The sequence below is a fragment of the Aethalodelphis obliquidens genome, unplaced genomic scaffold, assembly GCF_003676395.1.
Source record: "Aethalodelphis obliquidens isolate GAN/ISIS:26980383/991018 unplaced genomic scaffold, ASM367639v1 scaffold31, whole genome shotgun sequence".
NCBI classification, from domain to species: Eukaryota; Metazoa; Chordata; class Mammalia; order Artiodactyla; family Delphinidae; genus Aethalodelphis; species Aethalodelphis obliquidens.
The window spans coordinates 6,100,040-6,106,810 of record NW_020837975.1 but is presented as its reverse complement, the minus strand read 5'-3'; the positions used below and the strand labels follow the sequence as shown (position 1 = coordinate 6,106,810).

At 46.5% G+C, this 6,771-nt stretch overlaps 1 long non-coding RNA gene across 1 annotated transcript; it reads right to left on the bottom strand.

Moving 5' to 3' along the window:
• Positions 1 to 2,897: 2,897 nt before the first annotated feature.
• Positions 2,898 to 6,308, bottom strand: LOC113630997 (uncharacterized). Its single transcript, XR_003437159.1, has 3 exons — positions 6,023 to 6,308; positions 5,175 to 5,351; positions 2,898 to 3,277 (listed from the first exon to the last, which is right to left on the bottom strand). It is a non-coding gene; the product is annotated as an uncharacterized LOC113630997 (long non-coding RNA).
• Between the last annotated feature and the right edge of the window lie 463 nt (positions 6,309 to 6,771).

Below are 6,771 nucleotides of genomic sequence, written 5' to 3'. Positions count from 1 at the left end.
ACAGGCCCAGCCGCTCCGCGGCATGTGAGATCTTCCCGGACCGGGGCATGAACTCGTGTCCCCTGCATCGGCAGGCGGACTCTCAACCACTGTGCCACCAGGGAAGCCCTCTAAGAAAGTTTTTAAAAATTGAAAGATATCCAGAACATATAAAGTACTCCTACAATTCAACAACAGCAAAAAACTCCATTAAAAAATGGGCAAAGGACTTGAATAGACATTTCTCTAAAAGAAGTTACGCAAATAACTAATAAGCACATGAAAAGCAGCTCAACATCACTAATCATTAGGGGAATGCAAATCAAAACCACAATGAGATACCGCTTAACATCCATTAGGATGGCTAGTTATGAAAAAAACAGAAAATAACAAGTGTTGGTGAGGCTATGGAGAAATTGGAACCTTGTGCATTGCTGGTGCAGCTGCTATGAAAAATGTTATGGCAGTTCCTCTAAAAAATTAAAGATAGAACTACCATATGATCCAGCAATTCCACTTCTTGGTATATACCCAAAAGAACTGAAAACTTCAGTAGATATTTACACACCCATATTCATAGCAGCATTATTCACAATGGCCAAAAGGTGGAAGCAACCCAGATATTCAGTGGATGACTGTATAAACAGTGTGGTATATGTCGATATATGTATATTGTGATATATAGATATAGATATATAGATATCACATTGTGGGTGTGTGTATATATATATATACACTGTGAGTATATATATATATATACTCTATATATATATACACACACAATGGAATGTTACTTGGGCTTAAAATGAAGGAAAGTCTGCCACATGCTACAACATGGATGAACTCTGAGGACATTATGCTCATGAAATAAGACAATCACAAAAAGACAAATCCTGTTTGATTCCACTTATATGAGGTACCTAGAGGAATCAAGTTCTTAGAGACAGAAAGTAGAACGGTGGTTGCCAGGGCCTAGGAGGAAAGAGGGATGAGGAGTTAAGTTTAATGAGTATGGAGTTTCAGTTTGGGAAGATGAAGCAAGTTCTACAAGAGATAGATGGTGGTGATGGTTCCCTAGCAGAGTGCATGTACCTAATGCCACGGAACTGTACACTTAAAAATTATTAAAGTGATATATTTTATGTTACACACATTTTGCCACAACCTTTTTAAAAAGAGTGATTGCTGGTTGGGTTCAGCCATGAGAAAGTCTTGTTTGGGATTGTTCTTTTGGCCTGGATGCGTTGGAGCAAAGCCATAGCCAATTACAGCCCTCATGTAACATGAGTGACAAATCAATCTCTGCTATTGTTTAAAAAATGAATACACTTTATGTTTATATTTTACCATAATAAAAATTTTTGAAAGAAAACTTTTTTGATTATGAAAGTAATACAGGTTCTTTATGTTAAAAAAATGTGGAAAGCGAATACCTCTCTCAATTCTTTCCTTCAAGAGTTTAGAATAGATTTGTCCAGATTTTATGTATGAATATATGTTTTAAAAAGGATCAAGCTGAACTTTGTTCCACTTACAGCAACTTCCTGCATCATGAAGACATCTCCAAGTCTTTCTATATAGATCTACTTTACAGTGCGTGGTATTTCACTATGTACAATAGATATGCCGTATCTTTTTGGCCAATGGAGATTTATCATTTATGATACTTTTGTTTACTTGTTTAGCAGCCCAAGTTAAGATGGTTAGGGTGGACTTCCCTGGTGGTCCAGTGGTTAAGATGCCACGCTCTCAATGCAGGGGGTCCAGGTTCAATCCCTGGTCAGGCAACTAGATTCCCACATGTCTCAACTAAAGATCCCGTGTGCCGCAACTAAGACCCAGTGCAGCCAAAAAAAAAAAAAAAAAAAAATGGTTAGGGTACGTATGGGTAGATTTTAAAATTCTTAAAGTGAAGGCTAGATGGCTTACTCTCCCACTTGAGAGAGGTGGGATGCATTATTACCCTTAGAGTCTGGTTTCTGAAGTGGATTTGGGTGCAGGTTCAGAACTGCAGGGCTGTGCACACTCCTCCCTTTGTAAATATTCCTGCCTTGTGTGTGTGGTCCCTCCCTGGTCATGGGAGTTGGTCAGGGCACAAAGCAGGGGGACTGCCTTTTTTTTTTTTTGGTCCAAATTCAAACTTTTGCTCTAGCTTCTGCCAGTTGTGACCCCAAAGCATCCACCCTCTGGTCATGGCCACTCCAGCCCTAGCACTTGGGTCTGGTAAGCCTGCTTCCGTTTGCTTCTTTCCCAAGACCTTGCCTTGCCACTCAAACAAGGTTTGCATTTCTTCCTGTGGTATAATAAATATATTTGGTATTTGTCCCCATTTCCTGGCACAGAGTTCCCAAAACCCCTGGAATTCCCTGAATGATAGCAGTGTCTTTTGTTAGCCGTAAGGAGCCCCTTTTGAGCACACTGGAGTTTATGCTAATGAGGTGACTTAGGGTGGGGCCCTAGATGGCCTCAGGATGGGGCTGGACACCAGAAAGACCAAGTGATTGGAGGACTGGAACTTTCAGTCCTCTGACCTCTGGGAAGGGGGTGGTGCTGGATTTTAGCCTCTATTAAAAAACTCTTGGACAATGAGATTTGATGAGCTCTTCGGGGCTGGTGAACAAGAATGCACCCAGGGCTTCCCTGGTGGCACAGTGGTTAAGAATCCGCCTGCCAATGCAGGGGACACAGGTTCACGCCCTGGTCTGGGAAGACCCCCACATGCCGCGGAGCAACTAAGCCCGTGTGCCACAACTACTGAGCCTGCACTCTAGAGCCTGCGAGCCACAACTACTGAGCCTGTGTGCCACAACTACTGAAGCCCACGCGCCTAGAGCCCATGTTCTGCAACAAGAGAAGCCACTGCAATGAGAAACCCGTCGAAGAGTAGCCCCCGCTCGCCGCAACTAGAGAAAGCCCGAGGAACAAAGACCCAAGGCAGCCAAAAATAAATAAATTAATTAATTAAAAAAAAAAAAAAATGTGCCCACATGCCAGGAGGGTGGCACAGCCTAGGTCCACACAGGGCAGAAGCGCTCTTCATCTGGCTGTTTACTCGTATCCTTTAATATCCTTTGTCATAAACTGGCCGGAGTGAGTACACTTTCCTGAGTTCTGAGAGAACCACTCTAGCAAATTAACCCAACCTGAGAGGGGGTCGTGGGAACCTCTGGTTTAAAGCTGGTCAGTCAGACAACCAGATGACAGACAACCTGGACTTGAGATTGTTGTCAGAAGTGGGGGCGGTCTTCTGGGACCGAGCCCTTGACCTGTGGGGTCCGACGCTCCAGGTAGAGAGTGTCTGAAATGAAGTAAATTGTGGGGTGAGAACTGCTTGGTGTAGGAACACCCTACTCCACCCAATCCTTCCCCCCCACGCCCCCTCCCCCACATGCACTTGGTGACTAGAAGTATTGAGAGTAGAGGAGGAAAGTAGAATTTTCCTCTTGCACTTCCTTTGCTCAGACATTTGCTGACCACACAGACATGACCACGCCCTTCCCAGCTGCAGAGTTTCCCTAGACTTGACCCCCGGCCTCTTGTTGGAGAGCTCTTCTTGCTCGTCAGACATAAACACAAGACTCAAAGCCTCCCCCTTACCCTGCTGAATCTGTCCGTGCCCCTCAGGGATTATTCTCCTGATGAGGTAGAAATCACGTGCTTCAGGATCACCTTTGAGGATGAGTGAGGCTGTGACCATACCCTTCACCCATGGGGACAGGCGCTGACCCCTCCGAGAGGAATCTCCATTAGGATGTGATGGGGAATTTGGGGAATGTGATCTGACTCAGTTCATTCCTTGCTAACCAAGTCATTGCTGCCACCCATGTGTTAGTGATGTGGTCTGAAGGTTTCCATTTAGTTAGTTTTAGTTTCTGACTCCTTGCAAACTGTATGGTCCCTTTTGATGAAAAATTGGCTATTTCTGCTTCTCCTTAATATTCAGTTCTCATGTTTTCCTCATTGGAAATGGGCAGCTTTCCTGTGCTCTGAGTCTACCCTCACCTCCCTGGCACCTGGGTCATCTGCCTGTGTATTGAAGGCCCTGCCTGTGGGAGTTTTACTTCTGTCCTGAGATGGTCGTCCTGCCTGTCTGTGCTTCCCAGCAAGCTCTCCAGTTGTGTCTCCAGCCATATCTGGTTCCCACTGACAGAAGGGCTAAGGCTGGTTTTGGTCTATTCTCTCCCCTTTCCTGTTTTTGGTGCTATGAACAGAATTTCACTTTTCCAACCTAATCTGATCATCCTCCTGGAACAAGGGAAGCATCCTGGGTACCACAACTGCAGGCAGATGAGGACAGAAGACTCACTCACAGGTGATGGGGGGAAGTCCACTAGCGCTCCCCCCCACCCCCGCCTTGTTACACAGCTCCTTCCCTTGTGCCATTTATAATGTTGAAGAATCCGAGGTGGAGTGCTGATTCAGATGAGTCCTCGTCTTCGCTTGGTCCCTAAGCCACTACGTGAGAATCTGATGGACACCCCCACATTAACACCTCGCCGTGCATTCCCCTCATCTGGGTGAGCCGCCTGCACAGAGGGGACAGTGGCCCAACGCCTGGTCAGTCTGTGTGTGGTGAAGACGCCAAAGACCTTCGGCCCTCAGCCGTTCCCCTTTACCTGATGCTTTGTTTTCTCACCCCTTTCCGGCTGGGGCCCTACATCCCTGTTTCTTCCCCAGTGTTTTGTCCTGTCTTCTGTTCCCTCCCTTTTATTCTCCACGTAGCACCAGTACACTCTTTGTCTGCTGGCTCTTGGAAGTTTCTGTTTTGGTCCCCTTCCCGGTCCTTACTGTTCAGGGTTGTGGAGATAAGTGCTGGATGCTGTCATTCTCTCTTTGTTGCACTTGATTATTCTGTTCTTCTCAGGTTAATTTTTTCCCCCCCCTCAGGTTAATTTTTGCTCAGGATGCAGATCAAGTCATGTGTTATTTGTCAGATGGTGAGAGCAGAACCAGGAATCAACTCTATAAGGCAGGGCCTTTCTGAGGACATGAAGTATGGAGGGAAGGCACTGTGAGGACTCCCAAAGGCTAGGCTCCAGAGATCTAATTTTGTAGAATCTCGTGGATCCCAAGAAACCACAAAAGGTCTTAGAAGAAAGGATCCTGCAGGTATAGTGCGTGCAGTAGGGATCCACCAGGAAGTCACAACTTGCTGCCTGGCAGAGAATCCTCACTGGAGAAAGGTTTGCTCTCACCTGTTCCTGCAGCCCGGAGGACTTCCACTGGCAAAGAATCTCATAGATGTAAAGTGTGTGAGAAAGCGCTGAGAAACAGACACATGTTCTCATACATAAGGGCGCTCACGCCAGAGGGAAACCCCACACTCGCAGCGAGTATGGGGAATTCTTCGAGTCTAGTGCTGTGACCGTCCCCTGTGGAGAGAAGGCCCAACAGCGTGAGCAACGTGGCAGAATCATAGCCCTAGTCCCCAGCTTACACCACGCGGGGAGAAGTCTGAGTGCCGAGGGTGTGAAGAAAGGATCAGAATCACCGCTCAAGCTCATCAGTGCTTCATGATAGAGAAAGCTCCATGGGCGTCACAAGCATGGAAGAACTTTCTGAGATGTGAGGCCCTTTCTTCCCATCAATGAGCATACAGAATGGGAAGGAATACATCTGTAAGGAGTGCAGAGAGGCCTTTTCTCAGGAGGCCACTGTTACTGTCTGTTTGTTTTTTTAAAGATTTTTTTGAGTGGACCATTTTTAAAGTCTTTATCGAATGTGTTACAATATTGCTTCTGTTTTATGTTGTTTTTTTTGGCAGTGAGGCATGTGGAATCTTAGCTCCCCGACCAGGGATCAAACCTGCACCGCCTGCGTTGGAAGGCGAAGTCTTAACCACTGGACCGCCAGGGAAGTCCCCAGGAGGCCACTGTTATTGTTGGTCAAACAGTCCACACTAGAGAGAAGCTGTATAGAACGTAAAGAATACAGGAGAGATTTCAGAGACGGGTCACACTTCATTACACACCAGAGTTCACATCCCAGGTGGGCCATGTACACACCACAAGTGTGGAAGAGCTGTCGTGTATATCACACTAACCTCTGTTCACTGCAGAGTTCACACCGGAGAGAAGCCCCATGGGTACAAAAGCTCCCAACACTTGGTTCTTCTGAGTAGTCACTCTGGGGAAAGCCTTGCACGTGTGGCGAGTGCAGAAAAGCCTTCAGGCATCGGCCCCATGTCACGGTCCATCAGCGTATTTATTCTGTGAAGAAGGCTTAAGAACGGTGTGGAAAAGCCTTCAGCCAAAAGTGGACTCTCAGGGTCCATCAAGGAGTCCACCCATGGACTTCGCTGGTGGTGCAGTGGTTAAGAATCCTCCTGCCAATGCAGGGGATACAGGTTCAATCCCTGGTCTGGGAAGATCCCACATGCCGCAGAGCAACTAAGCCCGTGTGCCACAACTACTGAGCCCATGCACCGCAACTACTGAAGGCCATGCACCCTAGAGCCCGTGCTCCGCAACAAGAGAAGCCACTGCAGTGAGAAGCCTGAGCACCACAATGAAGAGTAGCCCCCGCGAGCCACAACTAGAGAAAGCCCATGCGCAGCAACGAAGACCCAACGCAGCCAAACTTCTTCAACCTGGTGGGGGTTTCAGTATCTGTAAGACAGCTCACAGGATATGGCTCAGAATATTATCTGTAGCCCTTAAGAAGGCACTAAAAGTCCTTGACTATGCTTAATGACTAAACTATTATTATTTGGTCTCCTTTGACAGTTTTCCTTTGTTTCTGCATTGTCTCACTTCTCTGATTAAACTTATTCTTTGGCAAAAGTTTTTCCAC